This window comes from Corythoichthys intestinalis, chromosome 1 (genome assembly GCF_030265065.1).
Source record: "Corythoichthys intestinalis isolate RoL2023-P3 chromosome 1, ASM3026506v1, whole genome shotgun sequence".
Classification (NCBI taxonomy): Eukaryota; Metazoa; Chordata; class Actinopteri; order Syngnathiformes; family Syngnathidae; genus Corythoichthys; species Corythoichthys intestinalis.
The window spans coordinates 17134446-17159086 of record NC_080395.1 but is presented as its reverse complement, the minus strand read 5'-3'; the positions used below and the strand labels follow the sequence as shown (position 1 = coordinate 17159086).

The 24641-nt window shown below is 39.5% G+C and overlaps 1 protein-coding gene across 2 annotated transcripts in view; it reads left to right on the top strand.

The window, feature by feature from the left end:
- LOC130917022 (synaptosomal-associated protein 25-A-like) overlaps positions 1 to 24641 on the top strand; it is an 84404-nt gene that overhangs the window by 8239 nt on the left and 51524 nt on the right. The gene's annotated exons all lie outside the window — the stretch shown is intronic.

Genomic DNA, 24641 nt, shown 5'->3' with positions numbered 1-24641 from the left:
CGCTAGAGAGCATTTGGATGATCCAGAAGAGGACTGGGAGAATGTGTTATGGTCAGATGAAACCAAAATAGAACTTTTTGGTAGAAACACAGGTTCTCGTGTTTGGAGGAGAAAGAATACTGAATTGCCTCCGAAGAACACCATACCCACTGTGAAGCATGGGGGTGGAAACAACATGCTTTGGGGCTGTTTTTCTGCAAAGGGACCAGGACGACTGATCTGTGTAAAGGAAAGAATGAATGGGGTCATGTATCGAGAGATTTTGAGTGAAAATCTCCTTCCATCAGCAAGGGCATTGAAGATTGCCCAACGACAGCCCCAAAACATCACTGCTCTAGAGGAGATCTGCATGGAGGAATGGGCCAAAATACCAGCAACAGTGTGTGAAAAGCTTGTGAAGAGTTACAGAAAACGTTTGGCCTCCGTTATTGCCAACAAAGGGTACATAACAAAGTATTGAGATGAATTTTTGGTATTGACCAAATACTTATTTTTCACCATGATTTGCAAATGAATTCTTTAAAAATCAAACAATGTGATTTTCTGATTTTTTTCCCACATTCTGTCTCTCATGGTTGAGGTTTACCCATGTTGACAATTACAGGCCTCTCTAATGTTTTCAAGTGGGAGAACTTGCACAATTAGTGGTTGACTAAATACTTATTTGCCCCACTCTGGGCTGATTCCTCACCTTTCTTAAGATGATTGAGACCCCACGAGGTGATATCTTACATGGGGCTCCACTCCGACTGAGTTTGACCGTCATGTTTCGCTTCTTTCATTTTCTAATAATTACTCCAACGGTGGACCTTTTTTCACAAGCTGTTTGGCAGTTGCTCCAATGCCCATTCCAGCCTTGTAGAGGTGAACAATTTTGTCTCTGGTGTCTTTGGACAGCTCTTTGGTCTTGACCATGTTACAAGTTTGAGTCTTGAGGGGGGACAAGTGTCGACCTAAAAGAAATGCATCTGATTCAGGATAATACATGGAGTGGAGGTGGACTTTTAATAGGCAAACTGACAGGTATTTCAGGTTCAGAATTCTAGCTGATAGACAGGTGTTCAAATACTTATTTGAAGCTGCAGCACACACATAAAATGGTAAAAAAATCATGCATTGTGATTTCTGGATTTTTCTTTTTAGATCATCTCTCTCACAGCGGATATGCACCTTCAATGAAAATTTCAGACTCCTTTATGATTCCGAAGTGGGAGAACTTGCAAAATTGCAGGGTGTTCAAATATTTTCTTCACTGTAACTCAAATATGCACCCAGTAAATTCAGGTTTGAGTAAAATTACTTCAATTATTAATTAAAAAAAAAACCCAAAAAATAAAAAACGCTTTTTACATTTAAAAAATATATATACTGTATATTAAAGGGTGACGGTTATCAACTACCAATGAGGTGTCCTTTATTCTTATTTTGAGGGAGTTGGCAATCCTATCGTAATGTCTTCGTCATGACAAAATTGTTCGTCGACGAAATATTTTCTTAATTGTCATCATTGACGAAAACAATAATACTTTTAATCCTCTGTTAATGTGCTTAGTAAGGGTGTAACGGTACATGTATTTGTATTGAAACGTTTCGGTACGTGGTGTTCGGAACGGAGGCGTACCGAACGAGTTTCTGACATAATGTAACCCTTACTTTTCAAGGCTGTGAGTCGATCGGGTTACAGTTTCTTTGTGTAGATTATATTTACTCCGTCTTCTCTACTATGATGTGGACCAACACGGTAGGACAGTGTAACCCAGAAACGTCAACGGCGCGACAACGTGGCTGCCGCGAGAACGCAGGTGTTAAAGTCAATCAGCCAATGCACACCAGTCGCAGTGCGGCCGCGTGTTAGACGCGTCCCAGAAGCGGCTCAACACGATGCACGCGAAAAGAATGGCAGAGTTTATTATTTGACGCGAGACGCGACCCTCCTGCATCAATACTACTAGCTAGGATCGCGCAGACTGGAAGTCACTCGTGTAAAAATACGGTGGATCCGGTCGATATTGTAGGTAGATCGGGGCACAGTTGACTTGTCTGTGTTGATTTACTGCTGTCTTCTCTGCTATAATAATAACCAACACGGCCCCGTGTTCAATACAAAACCCTCCTACCACAACAAAACAAGTAGGAACTAATATTCACATAGGAAGTTATACAACATAAAATATACAATATAAATGAATACTACATCAGATTTGCAAAATATAAACACATAAATTGAAATGAGCTAAAACACCTGTAATCCAATAATAAGAATAATGCACAGTTCCTGCTTACACAATTAAATTTATTAATTTCTGTGTGGCGCTTTAACTTGAGAAACTCCACCAATAAAGCTTCTGAAAACCGTTCCAAAAAAAAAAAAAAAAAAAAGATTCATTGAGGCATTTCATTTGTAAAATACATGTTAAAATCTTCGTTATTGGGATTGTTTTTCTTTTTAGCACAGGACTACTTTTTTCTTCTTTCTTTCAGAAAGAAAGCTGACCAATACACGGGGTCTGAAAGGCAAATTGTTGTTGGATTATCTTTAAATACCCGCTACTTTTTGAGCAGAATTCTAGCTTTGTATAGGCTAATGTTCCTATTGTTGAAAGCACAAAGGTGTGTAATAAACGACTAGCACATTTATATTTTGCATCTTGTTTTCTTACTGTACCGAAAATGAACTGAACCGTGACCTCAAAACCGAGGTACGTACCGAACCGAGATTATTGTGTACCGTTACACCCCTAGTAGAGTACTTATAGCATTGTTTTTTGTCTGTATTTCAGAATCAAGAAGGGGTGAAAAAAGGACAGTGTAAAAATGAGGCCGACATTGAGACAGAAAGCAAGTTTAGAGCGGAAGAAGATCGTTGTCAGGGAGCTGTCACAGAGCAGGAAAGACAGCGATGTGCCCGAGAGTGTGAAGTACAGCAGAATGTGAGCTGTTTATAGGTATGCGTGTAGCATATGAATAACATTTATTACAATAGGCTACTGTTGCGGGCTTGCTTGGTTTTGTGTTGCGGTAAGGTTAACTAACATCAGTGAGATGCTTGTAATCAACTCAAGCTGACATGAACAATCGTTCGCTGCCAACCCTCCCGGTCCAAATAGATTGGACGCTCATCAGTGTTAAATAGTCAAAAAAGTTAAAAAATCCAAATAAAATCTGAATTCAGTCTTACGGTGTTGAGGCTTGGAGCGTCTTCCAAGTATGTCAAATAAGTGCTTGTCCTATAAATAGAAGGACTCTGGAAGCTAAAGTGAAAGAAATCTATGGAAGAAGAGAAAGTGGTTAGTGTCTTGTTTTACTGTGTGTGTGCACGTGCGTGTGTGTGTATTAATCCAGTGGGTTTTATCCTTAGTGAATGGGACAGTGGGGCTTTGCAGTGATTATCCCCTGTAGGCAGGAAGGCAGGCAGGCGTTCCCTGATGATTGCTTTGAATCTGCTGCTGTCTTTTCCTACCCGGCATTCCCAAACATTTCAGAGCCAACATTTTGGAATGTTTAGGCTTCAAGTAAGTTAAAGTTGTGTGAATCTGTCCTTTTTAATAATATCAGCTCAACAAAGCTAACTCAAAGTAGCGACGTAACTAAGCCTGTCGCAATATGCTTTAATTCCATTTATCGCACGATGAATAAAAATGAAGGCGGTAATTTTTCCGCTGTGATTTATCGCGTGCGGCAGCCGTGCTGTCAGAAGTTCGGCTTCCTTGTTATCAACTACGCAAAATGCATCTTCATTCCAGGTCCGGCAAAAAATAGCGCCGGAGCCAATCGTTCCCATTATATCCTATTGTTCAACGTACAGTATACCGGCCGCGTCAGTGCTCTGGATTGACTGCGGACCATCTCCGGCATGCCTGTGTTGTTGACGTGTGGGCGCTCCCGTCAGGGGTGACATTTCACGCGGTGCGGATATTTTTCGGCACAACAACTTGACTGCGGACCATCTCCGGCATGCCTGTGTTGTTGACGTGTGGGCGCTCCCGTCAGGGGTGACATTTCACGCGGTGCGGATATTTTTCGGCACAACAGCGCATATTTACAACGAAGTCTGCCAAAACATTGTTGAGGACTTGGCTGCTACGAACAACCTCGCTTTGACAATGGACAGCTGAATGGACATGATGAACATTGAGTGGCAAATTAAGAGCGCTGTGCTTCAAACTCGTCATATGCTGGCGTTGTGCAGAAATGTGCAGTAATGAGCAGACGTGATTTCTGTGGCGTTTGCTAACTCTTTTAATGCGCGCACACCCTAATATCTTGAAATAGCAAACTAAATGTGCTATGTCCCATGCCATTGGCTACGTAAGCCCAGAGTGATTATGGGACATGTAGTCCATAGACTACATCGATTAATTATAAACCGCCATGACTGAATGGAAGTTAAGAAGGCCAAATCAATCCATACCAGTGACTATAGATAATGCTGCAAATATTGTTAATTCACTACGTGACACAGATGGATTCGGACCACAAATAGGATGTCTTGCTCATGTACAGTGCCCTCCATAATTATTGGCACCCCTGGAAAAGATGTGTTTTTTAGCTTCTAATAATTTTTAAAAAATTCAAATAATATGGGACCTTAATGGAAAAAAAGAGAAAAATCCAACCTTCAATACAAGTGCATTCATTGAGTGGGGAAAAAAATCCCACATAAAGAAAAAATTATTTGACATCAAATAATGTGTGTCACAATTATTAGCACCCTTGGTGTTAATACTTTGTACAACCCCCTTTTGCCAACAAAACAAGGTCTGGGGACTGAGATGGCCATGGGAGGAGCTTGATTTTGTGTCTGGTGAACCATTTCCGTGTAGATTTGGCCATATGTTTAGGGTCATTGTCTTGCTGAAAGACCCAGTGACGACCCATCTTCAGCTTTCGGGCAGAGGGCAACAGATTTTGATTTAAAATGTCCTGGTATTTCAAAGCATTAATGATGCCATGCACCCTAACAAGGTTCCCAGGGCCTTTGGAAGCAAAGCAGCCCCACAGCATCACTGACTCACCCCCATACTTCACAGTGGGTATGAGGTGCTTTTCAGCATGCGCATCTTTCGTGGCACGCCAGACCCACTTAGAGTGTTTGTTGCCAAAAAGCTCAATCTTGGTCTCACACAAAAATACACAGGGTCCCAGGCTTCAACTGGGACCGTGTGCTTTGGTCAGATGAGATGCATGCTCTGCGCTGTATTAATATTATTGTCTTTTGCTTCAGAGGCATGGTCTATTGTTTTTATTTGTGATTTCCTAAAAAGTATTTTTGAATTTAAAAGTAAATGCCACGTTTAAATGGGTGTACTTGATCTATTAATATATACTGTATTCTCACTGTGTTATTGTAAATTGGTTTTTAAAAAAATTGGGGAGCGCAATAATATCCCATATCGCAATAATTTATGAGATAAATTATCGCACACCAAAATTTGTTATCGCGACAGGCCTAGACGTAACCTGAATTTCCACGTAGGTCGGAATTGACCCTTTATCTACCCCTAAATACCCCCTAAATCTCAGAATAACTATCCCAAAACATGTGCAGGTAGTCCCTGGGTTACGAAAAAGTTCTGTTCCAACGCTGGTGACGTAACCCAATTTTCCACATTAGTCGGAATTACCCCTTTATCACCGAACGTGCCGTCAGCGACACGTTTACGCATATCATCTTTGACGCTTCGTCACGCAGTGATTACGTCACCCACGTGCCGCTGGTTCATCTCATTTGAAAGTGCGGAAGTTGATGTCCACACCAGTATTTATTTGAAGTCAATCGGCCAAGAAAAACGGGAGATAATGTCATTTGAGTTATAGTTTTATTGCGCTCATGAATATGCATTAAAACGCTGCATGGGCCATGTATCTATCTCCATATTTCCATCATTTCTTGTACTTTTTCAAAACCGAAAGCAGCACAAAAGACTCCATATCCCAAGAGCCGTTGTGATGTCAAGAAGGACGAACCGAATGTGATCATTTTTAATAAATTTCCGAGCGAGGCGCCAACTAATGAAAGGGAGGCATGCGAAGCAAGCAACGGCCGGTTGGTTTGAGCGAGCGACTTTGAAACGTGCAGAATGACTCTAAAACTACATTTAGCGCAAGCTAATTCATTATTTCATTAACTCAACGAAGAAGATGAGCCGTATTTGTCGTTGTTTTCTTTGGATGGGTCGGCGTCTCGGCGAGTAGAAGTGACAGCAGCGCGCAAACGGCGAAAGAGTCGGCTGTGTGACGTTGTGTGTGATGCAGCTCCGTGACCTGTTCAAGAAGAAGCTTTATTGAGTGGGCAAAAAAAAAAAAACCTTATTAGGTCACATGCCTGAAAATTTTGAATTGAACTGAACTACTTGTCAATATTTTTCTAAATACTTTTTTCAATGTTATATATTTTTTTTCTTCACTGTAATCTTTTTTTTGGAGATGTGTGTTCAAGAAGCTTGATTGCATATACTTTTGATAAGGTGATGGGTACAACACCTAACTTCACAAAGAGATATCCTCCGAACCATTTTTGTGTTAGATGATATATACATATTTTTTTCTCACTATTTTGCACTGTACATAACCTTTTTTGACCATAGTATGTGTAAAGTCCAAAAACGCCCATTACCATACCTGCTGTTTGTGTGGAATTGTCAAACATAAAACTATTCAATCTTATTTTTTTCGATTGAATGTTTATCCTAACAAGTTGAATAAATATTATCAAGCTTCAAAACGGTTGCTCGAGCATGTTTGCTTATCAATGGGACATCAACATTACAAATTTTGAAAAAAGATTTTGGGATTTTTTTTGTCTTTTTGGGGCCAAAATATGAATTATAATCGGTCAGTGAAGAAAACAACAGTTTGGACATGAAGTTCAAGGTGTCCTGAAAAAAAGGACCCAACTTGGCCATTGTTAACAATTTTTTCTTTGAAATATAAAGGCAACATCAAATGCTTGCAAATTCGGCCAAAATAGGCTTAGGTGTTAAAGGGTTAACCCTTTAAGTACCCCTAGGTACCCCCAACACCTCAAAATGGTTTGTTGTGGCGATGAAATGAGGGGCCAACAGCCACACAATTGGACTCAAGTCACAGGACTCAGACTCGAGTCGAATCGAGACGCAAATTTGATGATTCGTAACTTGACTTTCTTGAAGAAAAGAAAAGGTCCGAGACTCGGCTCGAATTGTGAAGCAATAATTTGAGACTCGACTCGGCATAACTCGTTAAACAATTACTCGAAACCCGACGAGCTTACTGAAAAAATTTAGTAGAATGGTTCTCACCTGCTAGTGATCCACTTTGTGGGTGGGTTGGGGAACAATGGTGAAGGCCTTGACTAACCTGTGGCTCAACTTGACTCGACAACCTTTTGACTTGACACGACTCGCCATTACAACCTTTGTGACTCGACTCGGCATAAACTTATGACTAGAGCTGGACGGTGTCCTGTAAATTTACCGTTACCGAGATGGTTCACGATGACCAACGTAATTTTGGCCATGCCGGTAAATTTAATGAAATGAAAAAATAGTCTTTTCAGCCTGCTTTGCAAACGTTTTCTGTAACTTTTCACAAGCTTTTCACACACTGTTGCTGGTATTTTGGCCCATTCTTCCATGCAGATCTCCTCTAGAGCCAGTGATGTTTTGGGACTGTCGTTGGGCAACACGGACTTTCAACTCCCTCCACAGATTTTCTATGGGGTTGAGATCTCGAGACTGGCTAGGCCATTCCAGGACCTTGAATTGCTTCTTATGAAGCCACTCCTTTGTTGCCTTGGCTGTGTGTTTGGGATTATTGTCATGCTAAAAGACCCAGCCACGTCTCATCTTCAATGCCCTTGCTGATGGAAGGAGATTTTCACTCAAAATCTCTCGATAAATGGCCCCATTCATTCTTTCCTATACACAGATCAGTCGTCCTGGTCCCTTTGCAGAAAAACAGCCCCAAAGCATGATGTTTCCACCCCCATGCTTCACAGTGGGTATGGTGTTCTTCGGATGCAATTCAGTATTCTTTCTCCTCCAAACACGAGAACCTGTGTTTCTACCAAAAAGTTCTATTTTGGTTTCATTTGGCCATAACACATTCTTCTGGATCATCCAAATGCTGTCTAGCGAACTGCAGACGGGCTTGGACGTGTACTGGCTTCAGCAGGGGGACACATCTGGCAGTGCAGGATTTGAGTCCCTGGCGGCGCATTGTGTTACTGATAGTAGCCTTTGTTACTGTGGTCCCAGCTCTCTGTAGGTCATTCACTAGATCCCCCCGTGTGGCTCTGGGATTTTTGCTCACCGTTCTTGTTATCATTTTGACGCCACGGGGTGAGATCTTGCATGGAGCCCCAGATCGAGGAAGATTATCAGTGGTCTTGTATGTCTTCCATTTTCTAATAATTGCTCCCACAGTTGATTTCTTTACACCAACCATTTTAACTATTGCAGATTCAGTCTTCCCAGCCTGGTGCAGGTCTACAATTTTGTCTCTGGTGTCCTTCGACAGCTCTTTGGTCTTGGCTGTAGTGGAGTTTGGAGTGTGACTGACTGAGGTTGTGGACAGGTGTCTTTTATCCCGATAATGAGTTAAAACAGGTGCCATTAATACAGGTAACGAGTGGAGCCTCGTTAGAAGAAGTTAGACCTCTTTGACAGCCAGAAATCTTGCTTGTTTTAGGTGACCAAATACTTATTTTCCAACTGTAATTTGGAAATAAATTCTTTCAAACTCAAACAATGTGATTTTCTGTTCTTTTTTTCCCCCACATTCTGTCTCTCATGGTTGAGGTTTACCCATGTTGACAATTACAGGCCTCTATAATTCAATTCAATTCAATTCAATTTTATTTGTATAGCCCACAATCACAACAGAGGTCTCAAAGGGCTTTACAGAGGCAATATGACTCTATAATCTTTTCAAGTAGGCGAACTTGCACAATTGGTGGTTGACTAAATACTTATTTGCCCCACTGTATAGCTTGCTTGAACTAAATACTGTATGTGCAACACAGGAATAGTGCATACGGTCCTGAAGTTAACAGCGTCAATGCGCAAAACAAGGATAAAATGTGAATAAAAATTTTCTATAAATAGCGAAGTTAGCAGAGTGTCCTTCTGTCCAAGGACACTGTCATTTTTATTCTATTTTTTGTTTCCTCTGGCAAATTCTCTTTGTAAGTTAATTTTGCCAATCATTTTGAATTTATTATTATTGATTGATTTTATGATATTTTATTTTTTAGTATCAAATGGTCAAAAAATGTACCTTGAGTGTATTCTTACAGTTTGGATGTGACTTTTTTTTTTTTTTACTCTCTGGCAAATTGATGTGCTAAGTCTTTTCTGTTACAAACAAAACAATGTTATTAAAGTTATACTTTATTCTAAGTTTATATACCGTATTGGCCCGAATATAAAACGGTGTTTTATGCATTGAAAGAAGACTGAAAAAGTGGGGGGTCGTCTTATATTCGCGGTCTAGACGTTATACCCATTCACGATGCTAGATGGCGCCAGATATCATTGAAGCGATGTTCTGTCATGACAGCTCTCAGCGACTCTTATTAGTTTAACCAGTTTGCATTATTTTATTGCAATGTTTTTACTTATTCAAATTCATTTCAAGACTACAGTTACAGTTAGACTTCACTTTGATGGTTGATGCATTTATTGTAATTTTGTTGTTTTATCACAATAGATTGGTTTATTTACGAAACGTTTAGTCTTCCTGAGGGGGCATAACTGAAAAGAAGCACTAGGTTAGATACAGGGTTGTGTTTTTGTGCCATTAAAATGAATGGCGGAGAGAGCCATTGGAAATGAATGGGGAATTTTAGCCATTTGAAACGAACGGGAAAGTTTCGGGCAAATTTTGGCAGTTAATTTGTGCCGGATCCTACCGGAACAAGATCCAGCACTTCTTGATTTTTGCCTCCCTGTGTTCCGGGACTTACAGTATTTGGGCAGATCTAGCACCTCTCGTGTAAAGAAAATAATAATAATATTGTGGCGAGCTATGACAGGAGTCTGAGGAAGAGTGTCCACGGAGCCAAGACGCGTTGTTTTATTGACATTAAAACCGCACAAAATAACAAGTCACGTCACACTTGCATGCACTCGCGGGAGAAGATTGTTTTACTTCCAACTTTTCCTATAACCAAACTCTTCCCCCCGGGAACTACACAACTTTCCAACATTAGTTCCGCAGGTGAATTCTGTTAAAACTCGGTACAATATAAAAACTTTTTTTTTTGTAAATGTATTAAAAAAATAATAATAATAACCAAGAATTGCCTGTTGTCTATAAAAATTTAACAAGTTAGAGCTGCTGAGAAAGTAATTGCTGACTGTGTACTGTAAGTCCCACCTGTGGTTATGTGGGCAATAGCCCGTGCTTTGCAGAGTATAGTCTAAATAATTGTAAATTGTTGTCATAACATTTATACCATGGATATTATCTGAAATTAAGGCTTTTAAGTCCCACAGCATGACATGTGGGCAATTGCGTGTTGTTTTCAGCACCATTTTCTGCGTATGTTTCAGGACCTGTGCCCGTCTCGTCATCCCTGCGCTGTCGTATGTACTTTGCGTTCCAGCATCTTATGATTTACAAATTCAGCACTGGGCAGAACCATACATTTTTGACAAAACTTTCGTGTCGCTTAGCTCTCCGTGATTTGGACAAAAACTGTAGGACAAGTACAGCATTTTGAAATTTCACTTTTTTTTTTCCTTTTAAACACAAAATTTTGGGAGAACGGTCATTTTTTGCGTATCGGAAAAAACAGCCTGCATCATGTGAGAGTTCCTGAGTTTTGGTGTTTGAACGGTATCGGTGGGTCAAACAGTGTGGGCTGGCTATTGAAGAAAAAAAAAAAAGGAATATTATAGGTGGTAGCTTTTTGCAATACATGCAAAATTATAATTAACGATGCCACACAAATGGCAAACATCAATTATTGAAGTTGATTACAGACCTCATTAAAGAGGTGGGGCAAGTTAAATATGTATATTTTTCTAAGTAGCTGGCATACACACCCACACACAGAATACTGTCGACTGTGCATGTGTGTGTGTTTGTGTAGTCACTGCATGCTGACCTATAAACAGGAAGCGCACACGTGTGCCAGGATGTAAGCAGGCCAGAGAGCATCATGGCAGCCCGGAGCCTAAGAAAAACCTATTCGTATCCTGCTTCCTTCGACTTTATGACTCACTGCCGATAAACAAAAAAACACACGTGCATACACGAGGCATAATCAAGGCGCTTTAATGCAAAAAACCCAAACATTTTTTTATCTTTTCCCAAAATAGTTCAGCCCTGCAAGCTGACATGCTATCATATGAACAAATTAAAACCCGCCAGTGAAGAGGCGAGAAGCCCACAGAGAGAAATCTGCTGTCACAGCCGCGTGCCTAAAAATATGACTTTTCGGGGGCTATTTGCGGCGACGGACGTCAGCGCGGAAAACGGACATTTTGTTGTCATGATCGCGATAACAAAGATTAATGCTTTTTGTTTGAATTTTTCAACTTTTTTTCTCCTCTCTTGCATCACGATAACGATGACTCTCCCATTGACAAACAAAGCAGCTAATGATGGATTTTTACAGGCTAACTAGAGTTAAGTTTTCTTTTAAAAGGCAAATGTTTGATTCATTCATTTTGTTGAGTGTCGTTTGGGTGCGTTCAGAGTTTCTACATACTATTGTGAGTGTTACGCTTTCCAATGAGTGTTACAGCGTCCATAGTAGCACATTTTTCAATGCACCTTTAGCGTTGCTGCTCAGCTAGTAAGGCTGTAACAACTAATTGACATAAGCAGATTTTAAGGGTGAGCCCCCCCTACCGGTGGCCGAAAAGTGTCATTGCATAAAATTGACTTTCCTATACATACAGTGCCTTGCAAAAGTATTCGGCCCCCTTGAACCTTGCAACCTTTCGCCACATTTCAGGCTTCAAACATAAAGATATAAAATTTTAATTTTTTGTCAAGAATCAACAACAAGTGGGACACAACCGTGAAGTGGAACAAAATTTATTGGATAATTTAAACTTTTTTAACAAATAAAAAACTGAAAAGCGGGGCGTGCAATATTATTCGGCCCCCTTGCGTTAATACTTTGTAGCGCCACCTTTTGCTCCAATTACAGCTGCAAGTCGCTTGGGGTATGTTTCTATCAGTTTTGCACATCGAGAGACTGACATTCTTGCCCATTCTTCCTTGCAAAACAGCTCGAGCTCAGTGAGGTTGGATGGAGAGTGTTTGTGAACAGCAGTCTTCAGCTCTTTCCACAGATTCTCGATTGGATTCAGGTCTGGACTTTGACTGGGCCATTCTAACACCTGGATACGTTTATTTTTGAACCATTCCATTGTAGATTTGGCTTTATGTTTTGGATCATTGTCCTGTTGGAAGATAAATCTCCGTCCCAGTCTCAGGTCTTGTGCAGATACCAACAGGTTTTCTTCCAGAATGTTCCTGTATTTGGCTGCATCCATCTTCCCGTCAATTTTAACCATCTTCCCTGTCCCTGCTGAAGAAAAGCAGGCCCAAACCATGATGCTGCCACCACCATGTTTGACAGTGGGGATGGTGTGTTCAGGGTGATGAGCTGTGTTGCTTTTACGCCAAACATATCGTTTTGCATTGTGGCCAAAAAGTTCAATTTTGGTTTCATCTGACCAGAGCACCATCTTCCACATGTTTGGTGTGTCTCCCAGGTGGCTTGTGGCAAACTTTAAACAAGACTTTTTATGGATATCTTTGAGATATGGCTTTCTTCTTGCCACTCTTCCATAAAGGCCAGATTTGTGCAGTGTACGACTGATTGTTGTCCTATGGACAGACTCTCCCACCTCAGCTGTAGATCTCTGCAGTTCATCCAGAGTGATCATGGGCCTCTTGGCTGCATCTCTGATCAGTTTTCTCCTTGTTTGAGAAGAAAGTTTGGAAGGACGGCCGGGTCTTGGTAGATTTGCAGTGGTCTGATGCTCCTACCATTTCAATATGATGGCTTGCACAGTGCTCCTTGAGATGTTTAAAGCTTGGGAAATCTTTTTGAATCCAAATCCGGCTTTAAACTTCTCCACAACCGTATCTCGGACTTGCCTGGTGTGTTCCTTGGTTTTCATAATGCTCTCTGCACTTTAAACAGAACCCTGAGACTATCACAGAGCAGGTGCATTTATACGGAGACTTGATTACACACAGGTGGATTCTATTTATCATCATCGGTCATTTAGGACAACATTGGATCATTCAGAGATCCTCACTGAACTTCTGGAGTGAGTTTGCTGCACTGAAAGTAAAGGGGCCGAATAATATTGCACGCTCCACTTTTCAGTTTTTTATTTGTTAAAAAAGTTTAAATTATCCAATAAATGTTGTTCCACTTCACGATTGTGTCCCACTTGTTGTTGATTCTTGACAAAAAAATTACATTTCATATCTTTATGTTTGAAGCCTGAAATGTGGCAAAAGGTTGCAAGATTCAAGGGGGCCGAATACTTTTGCAAGGCACTGTATTTAAAACTTGTAAAGCAATAAAACAGCAACAAAAATGAATGAAATGAACAATAAAATATATTTTTATAATGGGTCAAAATTATTTTTCGAACAGATCATGTGACTAGCACCTTAGACGGTCATTTGCTTTGCATATAATTTAAAAATAAAATTAGGGGAGGGCAATTTTTATTTTTCAAATGATTTTTTTTTCTTTGATTGAAAATATTTTTTTGATTGAAGCAACTTTTGGGGGGATTGAATGATTCAGACACAAATGTCCTTCCCATAATATGGCCCCAAACCAAAAAGGATTGCTTCAATCAAATAAAATTTTTTCAATGAAAAATTAAGTGTTCTAATGCAAATTTTTCAATCTCAAATATTTTTTCGCATTCAAAAACGTTTTCTATGATTGAAATTTTTCTTTTTTTGATTGAAGTGATTTTGCTTTTTGAAAATATATATTTTTTTGAAGCAACTTATTTTTTGATTGAATAATAAAGACAAAAACGTAGTAGCCAAAATGTAAAACAGTCTAGGTTCTTGGTTAAAAACAAAACACCTGGCAGTTATCATTCATTTTACGTAAGTATTTCAAGCTAAAGTTATGGCAATTATTTTCATTTTTTAATCAATGTCTCAAAGTGCATGCATGGTGCTTTTTCATATAATAATTAACTTAAATCCTCGACCAAATCAATCTTGAGACACTCCTGCCTGCTTGTATGCAGTAAAACTTTTGTCCTTTTTCCACCTAAATCCGGCGTTTGAACGCAGAGTGTGTTTGAGTTTATCACAGTGAAAGCCACTTCAACGCTCTGCCTGGGTCGGCCCCCTATGTGAAGCCGTGGCGCAAAGTCTGGAGGAGCTGTCCCGTCAACAATAGTGAAGTCTATGTTCACACATAAGCACACTGGCTGCTTTCTTAAAGGGAAATGAGCATAGCCGAACAACACATACCTGTACAGTTGTCCTCTCACACAAAGGGACCTAGTGAATGACCTCCAGAGAGCTGGGACCACAGTAACAAAGGCTACTATCAATAACACAATGCGCCGCCAGGGACTCAAATCCTGCACTGCCAGACGTGTCCCCCTGCTGAAGAAAGTACACGTCCAGGCCCGTCTGTGGTTCGCTAGAGAGCATTTGGATGATCCAGAAGAGGACTGGGAGAATGTGTTATGGTGAGATGAAACCTAAATAGAACTATTTGGTAGAAACACAGGTTCTCGTGTTTGGAGGAGAAAGAATACTGAATTGCATCCGAAGAACACCATACCCACTGTGAAGCATGGGGGTGGAAACATCATGTTTTGGGGCTGTTTTTCTGCAAAGGGACCAGGACGACTGATCTGTGTAAAGGAAAGAATGAATGGGGCCATGTATCGAGAGATTTTGAGTGAAAATCTTCCATCAGCAAGGGCAATGAAGATGAGACGTGGCTGGGTCTTTCAGCATGACAATGATCCCAAACACACAGCCAGGGCAACAAAGGAGTGGCTTCGTAAGAAGCATTTCAAGGTCCTGGAGTGGCCTAGCCAGTCTCCAGATCTCAACCCTATAGAAAATCTGTGGAGGGAGTTGAAAGTCTGTGTTGCCCAACGACAGCCCCAAAACATCACCATCTAGAGGAGATCTGCATGTTGGAATGGGCCAAAATACCAGCAACAGTGTTTGAAAAGCTTGTGAAGAGTTACAGAAAACGTTTGGCCTCCGTTATTGCCAAGAAAGGGTACAGAACAAGAAGTATTGAGATGAACGTTTGGTATTGACCAAATACTTATTTTCCACCATGTTTTGCAAATAAATTCTTTCGAAATTAAACAATGTCATTTTCTGTTTTTTTTTTCTCCACATTCTGTCTCTCATGGTTGAGGTTTACCCATGTTGACAATTACAGGCCTCTTTAATATTTTCAAGTGGGAGAACTTGCACAATTAGTGGTTGACTAAATACTTTGCCCCACTCTAATTATTCACTGATAGCCCGAGAGAATCTATTTTTCTATAATTTATTCTATTTCCTATTTTAAAACATATTTTTATACTGGAGTGCCACGTCAAATTGCGTTGTTGACAACGTTCTTGCTGACAATGACAATAAAGTTTTATGCTATTCTATTCTATTTCTAATTTTTGCTGCAGGCAGCATCAGCTCCTTTTCTATGGCGTGGGGTTATTTTGCAGTGAGCATGCTAACAATGCTCGCTGGTTTACTGATGTAACACTGACAAAGAGGGACGATTGTTGGCAATATTTGGCATGTTTTCGCTGAAAAACAATCAAGGAGCTCATCAATGTGATCGGGTTCTAATGTGAAGTGATGTCTTTATTGATTTGGCTTCCCGCTGTCCACTGCAAACATTTTCGGACACAGTAAACAGACTGGTCTTTCCTCGTCTCCTACTGTAGTAAAAGTCAAAGCCAAATGTTACATATGCTTTGTCTTATATCCTCGTCTAGCTCTTTACACTGTTGGCCAAAAATATTGGCACCACTGCAATTCTGTCAGATAATGCTCAATTTCTCCCAGAAAATGATCGCAATTACAAATGCTTTGGTAGTAATATCGTAATTTATTTTGCTTGCAATGAAAAAACACAAGAGGATAGTAAAAAAAAAAATTAAGTCATTATCATTTTACACAAAACTCCAAAAAATGGTCCAGACAGAGGTATTGGCACCCTCAGCCTAATACTTGGTAGCACAAGCTTTAGACAAAATAACTGCAAAACAACCACTTTCGGTATCCATCAATGGGTTTCTTACAATGCTCTTGTGGAATTTTAGACCATTCTTCTTTGGCCAACTGCTCCAGGTCTCTTAGATTTGAACGGTGCCTTCTCCAAACTGCCATTTTCAGAACTCTCCACAGGTGGTCTATGGGATTCAGGTCTGGACTCATTGCTGGCCACTTTAGAAGGCTCCAGTGCATACTCTCAAACCATTTTTGAAGCGTGTTTTGGGTCATTGTCCTGCTGGAAGACTCATTACCTCTGAGGGCGACCCAGCTTTCTGACATTGGGCCCTACATTATGCTGCAAGATTTGTTGGTAGTCTTCAGACTTCATAATGCCATGCACACGGTCAAGCAGTCCAGTGCCAGAGGTAGCAAAGCAACCCCAAAACATCAGGGAACCTCCGCCATGTTTGATTATGGGGACCGTGTTCTTTTCTTTGAAGGCTTCGTTTTTTTCCCTGTAAACTTTATGTTGATGCCTTTTCCCAAAAAGCTCTACTTTTGTCTCATCTGACCAGAGAACATTCTTCCAAAAGGTTTTTGGCTTTGTCAGGTAAGTTTTGGCAAACTCCAGCCTGGCTTTTTTATGTCTCTGGGTCAGAAGTGGGGTCTTCCTGGGTATCCTACCATATAACCCCTTTTCATTCAGACGCCGATGGGTAGGACGGGTTGACACTGTTGTACCCTGGGACTGCAGGACAGCTTGAACTTGTTTGGATGTTAGTCGAGGTTCTTTATCCACCATCCGCACAATCTTTCGTTGAACTCTCTCATCAATTTTTCTTATGCGTCCACATCTAGGGAGGTTAGCCACAGTGCCATGGGCTTTACACTTATGGATGACACTGCGCACGGTAGACAAAGGAACTTTGAGGTCTTTGGAGATGGGCTTGTAGCCTTGAGATTGTCCATGCTTCCTCACAATTTTGCTTTTCAAGTCCTCAGACAGTTCTTTGGTATCCTTTCTTTTCTCCATGCTCAATGTGCTACACACAAGGACACAGGACAGAGGTTGAGTCAACTTTAATCCATTTTAACTGGCTGCAAATGTGATTTAGTTATTGCCACCACCTGTTATGTGCCACAGGTAAGTAACAGGTGCTGTTAATTACACAAATTCGAGAAGCATCAGAGGATTTTTCAAAGGGTGCCAATGCTTTTGTCCGGCCCATTTTTGGAGTTTTGTGTTATTTTCCCCCCCCCCATTCTCTTTTGTGTTTTTTCATCGCAACAAAAATACCAAAGCAATTGTAATTGCAATCATTTTCTGGGAGAAATTGAGCATTATCTGATGACAATATGACAATGATGACATACTGTAAATATAAAATGACATGAAAGCACGTCAGATTAGTCTTTTAAACGCATTCATTTTCATTTATTACTATTTCAATCTTTTCTAAAACTGAACAAAAGTCTTTTCAGCAAGATCTCTAAGCAACAAAACATTGTATCGAGTTGATCCAAAAGGCAAAGTGAGTCGGCGATTACAGCGATTTAGCCGTGATATTTATTGCAGGATTACGTTGGCGCTAGCGACCTTATTTCCCGCGTTTGTTTACGGTGCTTATTTTTTACCTGAGGGAAGCGATTTGACATGTTCCTCAGCCGTTATTAAAGGGCCAGCATTTGGATTTATGGGAAAAATTAAACATTTCTATCCTCATTGGCATAATTGCTGATTTGAAAGAAAAATATATTTTTGAATAATATTTAGGAAAATTGCTTTCAGCATTTCGGTTCGGCCGTGCATCCCGAGTGAATTGGGTCATTCCAGAATCGGAGGAATATTTTAGGGATGTACGATTCCATGATATACATTTTTCATTGCATTCATAAATCAATCATGTTCATGGAATTTTTAACACAAACATTTAGTAGAAAAAAACTTTGAGGAGTCAAAGTGAAAACTGATTTCCTCAGAGTAACGTCAATGAAATAAAAACATATAAATGAGAATAATTGTTTGCATTAGTGCTGCAACGAACGATTATTTTAGCGATCGATTAATCGGCCGATTAAGTAAACGATTAATTAGTTGACTCAAAAGGCATGTTCTAAATAACAATAAAGACAAAATGGATAATTGATTCCTTCAAAATAATATTTTCTTACAGCTTCCTGACTTAACTGAATACCGATGCAGGCAAATTGTCTGTTCTGTTACTATTGGATCTCAGCGCCGCATTCGACACGGTTGATCACAACATACTACTCAGTAGATTGGAACAGTGGGTAGGGCTTACTGACACTATACTTCAGTGGTTCACATCCTATTTACATGATAGGGATTTCTTTGTGTCAATCGGAAACCATCAGTCAGAACGAACCAAATTCACGTGTGGAGTCCCTCAAGGGTCAATTCTGGGACCACTCTTATTTAACATCTATATGCTTCCCTTAGCTCAGATAATGGAACAGTATGACATCTCCTATCCCGCCTATACAGATGACACACAACTGTACATTTCTGTGTCCCCACATGATTATAGTCCCTTAGTCTCCCTGAGTAAATGCACTCATCAAATCAATGAATGGATGTGCCAGAATTTTCTCCAGTTAAATGTGGAGAAGACAGAGGTGATCATTTTTGGGCCAAAAAAGGAAAGGTCAAAGATAAGCAGGCAACTTAGCTCAATGTCACTTACAGCTACAAATCAAGTCAGAAACCTTGGCTTAATTATTGACTCCGACCTAAAATTTGATAGCCATCTGAAGTCCGTCACTAAATCCGCTTATTACCACCTAAAAAATATAACCAGAATTAAGGGGCTTCTGACTAGACAAGACATTGAAAAACTTATGCATGCATTCATTTTCAGCAGATTGGACTATTGCAACGGTATATTTACGGGTCTTGATAAAAAATCAGTCAGGAAGCTGCAGCTAGTACAGAATGCTGCAGCCAGAATCCTCACAAATACAAGGAAGCTGGACCACATTACACCGGTTTTGAAATCGCTACACTGGCTTCCAGTGAGTCAAAGGATAGACTATAAAATACTACTGCTCGTCTACAAAACACTTAATGGCCTTGGACCAAAATACATGCTTGATTTGTTAGATTCCTATGATACATCTAGACCCCTAAGGTCGTCTGGAACCAGTCTTCTGCATGTTCCAAGAACAAGAACCAAGCAGGGTGAGGCAGCATTTAATTATTATGCTCCTCACCTCAGGAACAAGTTACCTGAACGTCTGAAGTATGCTCAGACTGTTCTGCCATTTTCGAATCTTTCCACAGGTGTTCTATGGCCACTTTAGAAGTCTCTTTTAAATCAGGGCTTAAAATGCTTTTGTTTAGCACTGCATATCTATAACTGTCTATACATTTTAATCTGCTTGCTTTCTATTCCTCTTGTGCTTATCTCCATTGCTGATTTCAATTATTATTATTAGTAGTCGTTTTTGTTTTATTTTTATTATCTTTATTCTATTTGTTATTAAATGCGATTTTTATGTATAATTTTATTTATTTTTATATTACTTATCTTTATTCTATTTGTTATTAAATGCGATTTTTATGTATAATTTTATTTCTTTTTATATTATTTTTATTTTGATTGTCTTGGTTTTTACGTTGTATTGATTTAAATGTGATTTTCATGTGATGTAAAGCACTTTGAATTGCCTTGTGTTGAATTGTGCTTTATAAATAAATTTGCCTTGCCTTGCCTTGCCAACTGTAACATAGACTTCACTATCAGTTCACGGGGCACAGAGCCGATCCGTAGGGGGTTATTTTCAAAAAGTTAAAATTCAAATATTTTCAAAACCAAAGCCGCTAGCGACCTAAAACCAAAACAGGCGCCTCCCTTGGGCATAAATGAGTCTTCATGAGCAGTGGCGTCATAAAATTCAAAGTCGTTCCCCATTAAAATCTCGATTAATTATTTTTTATAGAAGTATAACAAAACTTAAAATGGCTATAAAATTCTCAGATTTTACACAACATGCACAAAAATCACCACATGCAGAGATAATCACCTATATTTTCAGGATCAATAGCAGTATTTAACATATCATAGTTTTTGCCTGAAATAGCAACCTAAACTGTTTGTATTTAGTGCAATTTTGACATAAGCTTTCAACAGCTAAATCACTCAATTTTCACATCAGAAACTTTATTCTTGAAGAAAGCATGCAAAATAATCTTAATTTTACTCAACAAAAGCAAATTTGGTATTTTTCTATATACAGTGGTATGAAAAAGTATCTGAACGTTTTGGAATTTCTCACATTTTTGCATAAAATCACCATCAAATGTGATCTGATCTTTGTCAAAATCACACAGATGACAAAACAGTACCTGCTTTAACTAAAACCACTCAAACATTTATAGGTTTTCATATTTTAATGAGGATAGTACGCAAACAATGACAGAAGAGGGGAAAAATAAGTAAGTGAACAACGCCATTTAATATTTTTTGGCACCCCCTTTCGCAGCAATAACTTCAACCAGACGCGTCCTGTTGCTGCAGATTAGTCTGGCGTATCGATCAGGACTAATCTTAGCCCATTCTTCTCGACAAAACTGCTGTATTTCAGACAGATTCCTGGGATGAGTGGCATGAATCGCTGTCTTTAGGTCAGGCCACAGCATCTCAATGGCGTTCCAGTCTGGACTTTGACTGGGCCACCCCAGAATGTGTATTTTGTTCTTCTGAAACCATTCTGAAGTTGATTTACTTCTGTGTTTTGGATCAATTTCATATTGTAGCATCCATCCTCTTTTTAGCTTCAACTGTCTGACAGATTGCCTCAGGTTTTCATGCAAAATATCCTGATAAACCTTTAAATTGATTTTTCCATTAATGATTGCAAGTTGTCCAGGCCCTGAGGTAGCAAAGCAGCCCCAAATCATGATGCTCCCTCCACCATGCTTCACGGTGGGGATGAGGTGTTGATGTTGGTGAGCTGTTCCATTTTTCCTCCACACATGACATTGTCTGTTACTCCCAAACAATTCAACTTTGATTTCATCAGTCCACGAAATATTTTAACAAAACTTCTGTGGAGTGTCCAAGTGCCTTTTTGCGACCATTAAACAAGAAACAATGTTTTTTTTAGACAGAAGTTGCGTCCTACGTGGAGTCTTCCTTCCATGAACACCATTGTTGGCCATTGTTTTACATATAGTTGATGTGTTCACCGAGATATTGGACTGTGCCAGTGATTTCTGTAAGTCTTTAGCAGACACTCTTAAGGTCTTTTTTTTAATTTTTTTTTTTTACCTCTCTGAGTATTCTGCGCTGAACTCTTGGCGTTACCTTTGGTGGAGGGCCACTCCTGGGGAGAGAAGCAACAGTGCCAAACTCTCTCCATTTGTAGACAACTCCTCTGACTGTCGACCAACCAAAATGTTCAGATATTTTTTCATACCACTGTACAATCACAACTTATTTAGGTTAATTCCGATATCACTATTGCCTCAGTATGTCTTGCCGGCTATCTGGCCCTTGTCGTTTTTAGATTGAAATGGTACATAAAATAAAACAAGTAAAAGCTGATTTTTTTTTTCATATGGATGCAGAAATGTCTTACATTTTTGCCTAAGAACGGGCAATTGGCCCGCTAGTTACGTTATTGCGTAGAGATATAAAATCCAACATGGCGGCCGTCACAAGACCGAGCTTTTTAAGTTGAAAATTCTTGTAAATAAATGCGTATATCCCGGAATTTATATAGATATGAACTAGGGCTGTCAAAATTATCACCTTAACGGGCGGTATCTAATTTTTTAAATTAATCACGTTAAAATATTTGATGCAATTAACGCACATGCCCCGCTCAGACAGATTTAAATGACAGTACAGTAAAATGCCCACTTGCTAATTGTGTTTTATGGAGTTTTGCCGCGCTCTGCTGGCGCTTGGGTGCAACTGATTTTATCGGCTTCAGCACCCATGAGCATTGTGTAAGTAATTATTGACATCAACAATGGCGGGCTACTAGTTTATTTTTTTATTGAAAATTTTACAAATTTTATTAAAACGAAAACATTAAGAGGGGTTTTAATATAACATTTCTATACAGTATCTTATCCTAACATTTATCTTTCAAGAACTACAAGTCTTTCTATCCATGGATCGCTTTAAAAGAATGTTAATAATGTTAATAACATCTTGTTGATTTATTGTTACAATAAACAAATACAGTACTTATGTACCGTATGTTGAATGTATATATCCATCTTGTGTCTTGTCTTTCCATTCCAACAATAATTTACAGAAAAATATGGCATATTTTATAGATGGTTTGAATTGCGATTAATTGCGATTAATTAATTTTTAAGCTGTAATTAACTCGATTAAAAATTTTAATCGTTTGACAGCCCTAATATCAACGAAAAACAGGGTAGATTCATGGTTAACTCATTTGCTCCCAAAAACGTATAAATACGTTCTATTTTTAATTGTTTTAGTGTCCCAAAGACGTCTTTTACGTTTTTTTCATAAAAGACATCTCTGGGTTCTGATTCAACTGAGCTCCAAAGCACAAAGCTGAAAATCCATTTTAAAGCAATAAAGCTGGCCACTGGAAGGCCACAACAGCATCATCTCAGTTAGTTATGTGTAAATAAATTGTTACTTTGCAATCAAAAGCTCTATTTGTGTTGCTGTTTATGTTATTTTGTAAAAGGAAAACATTATTCAGATGGTTGGGATGTAACTAAAGCAAAAAAATAGCTGTGTTTCAAGGTTATGTTTGAAATGTATGCTTTCACAAAAAGCGCAATTTCTCTGTTTTTTCACCAGAAATTGGAAAATTACTCAAACTAAGCTATTTTCTAATGCTGATTTCTAAAGAATGGAAAACGATATGAACTTACTTTTTTTCCTGCTGAAAGAAGAGAGTCTAATCTTTCTTTTGGTGGGTTCCATGTGTGTATAGAAATAGAACAGAATTTTCTGTGGTCCTTGCAAAATCAGTCAAAATCCATTAAAACGGCTGGGAGCGAAGGGGGTTGCACCGGTGAAAATGGCTGGGAGTGAATGAGTTAAAAGAAAAACAAGCAGTTATCGTTCATTTTACGTAAATATATCAAGCTAAAGTTACGCTATTGTGTAATCCAACGTGGTGGCCGTCACAAAACAAACAGCTTTTTAAATTGAAAATTCTTCTAAATAAATGTGTAAATCCCAGAATTTCTAGATATGAACGTAAAACAGTCTGGATTCTTGGTTAAAAGCAAAAAACAAGCAGTTACCATTCATTTTACGTAAATATTTCAAGCCAAAGTTACGCTCATTTTTTCCCATTTTTTTCACAAGGTTTCAAAGTGCATGCATAGTGCTATTTTATATAATAATTACCTTGAATCCTCGACCAAATCACTCTTGAGACACTTCTGCCTGCTTGTATGCAGTGAAACCTTTGTCCTGTTTCCATCTAAATCCGGTGTTAGAACGCAGCGTGTGTTTGACTTTATCACAATGAAAGCCATCTCAATGCTCTGCCTGGGTCGGTCCCCTACGGGAAGGCGTGACGCAATGTCTGTCGGAGCTGTCTCGTCAGCTGATGGTAAAGTCTATGACTGTAAACTACAACTGTACTGTTATAAGTAGATTAAACTTGTTAAATTAAAATAAAATTAAAGCAATTTCCTTTTTAAATTTAATTTATTATCTAATTCCGAAGGGTTCGGTGAATCCGCATGTGAAACTTGTGGGGTTCGGTAACCGTAGGTTATTTCATCACTGCCATTGATGACAATAAAAGGCCAATCGCAGCGACCGATCGCTGCCAACTTTCCTAGTCATAATGGATTGGACGTCTATTGCCGTCAATGGCCTCCGAAACTCGATCATTCCCTTGCCGGCCTTCTCGTGCGTATGGTAGACAAAGAGAGGAAATGGCGTTGAAGGAGAGAGTGTAGAGCGAGAATAAATCCTCTTTTCCTCGCTCGGAATTTAATCCTTCTGAGCCCGGCGGCCGCTGTCTGTCAAAGCAGCTGATTGGACTGGGGAGGATGGCGGAGGCGTTGTCAGACCTGGAATTGATGTCCGTGGAGTCAAAACCAGGTGATCCGAGTCCAAATTTAGAGTCAGTTTTCATAGAGGTTGCCACAGATTTTCCAAAATGTCAGATGATGACACGGGAGGAAATTGAAAGTTGACGCCTCCAACAGGAAGTCACCCCGCTGCAGTAAGATAAGCGCAGGATCGATAAGAAGTCGGCGAGCGGATGAACTGCTGTCGCCACAGGAAGCGAAAAGAGGCTCACCGGCCGTTCGATTAGGGAAACCAAATCAATATTTATGTTAATATTCTGCCCCTCTTGCGTTATTGTTATGGTTGAAATGAAAAATGTGAACATGAATATTTCAGAGTGCAAAAAAGCGAACGTTGAATTATTAAACGTCTCCGAGACGAGCGGAGGATGGAGATACATGCTCA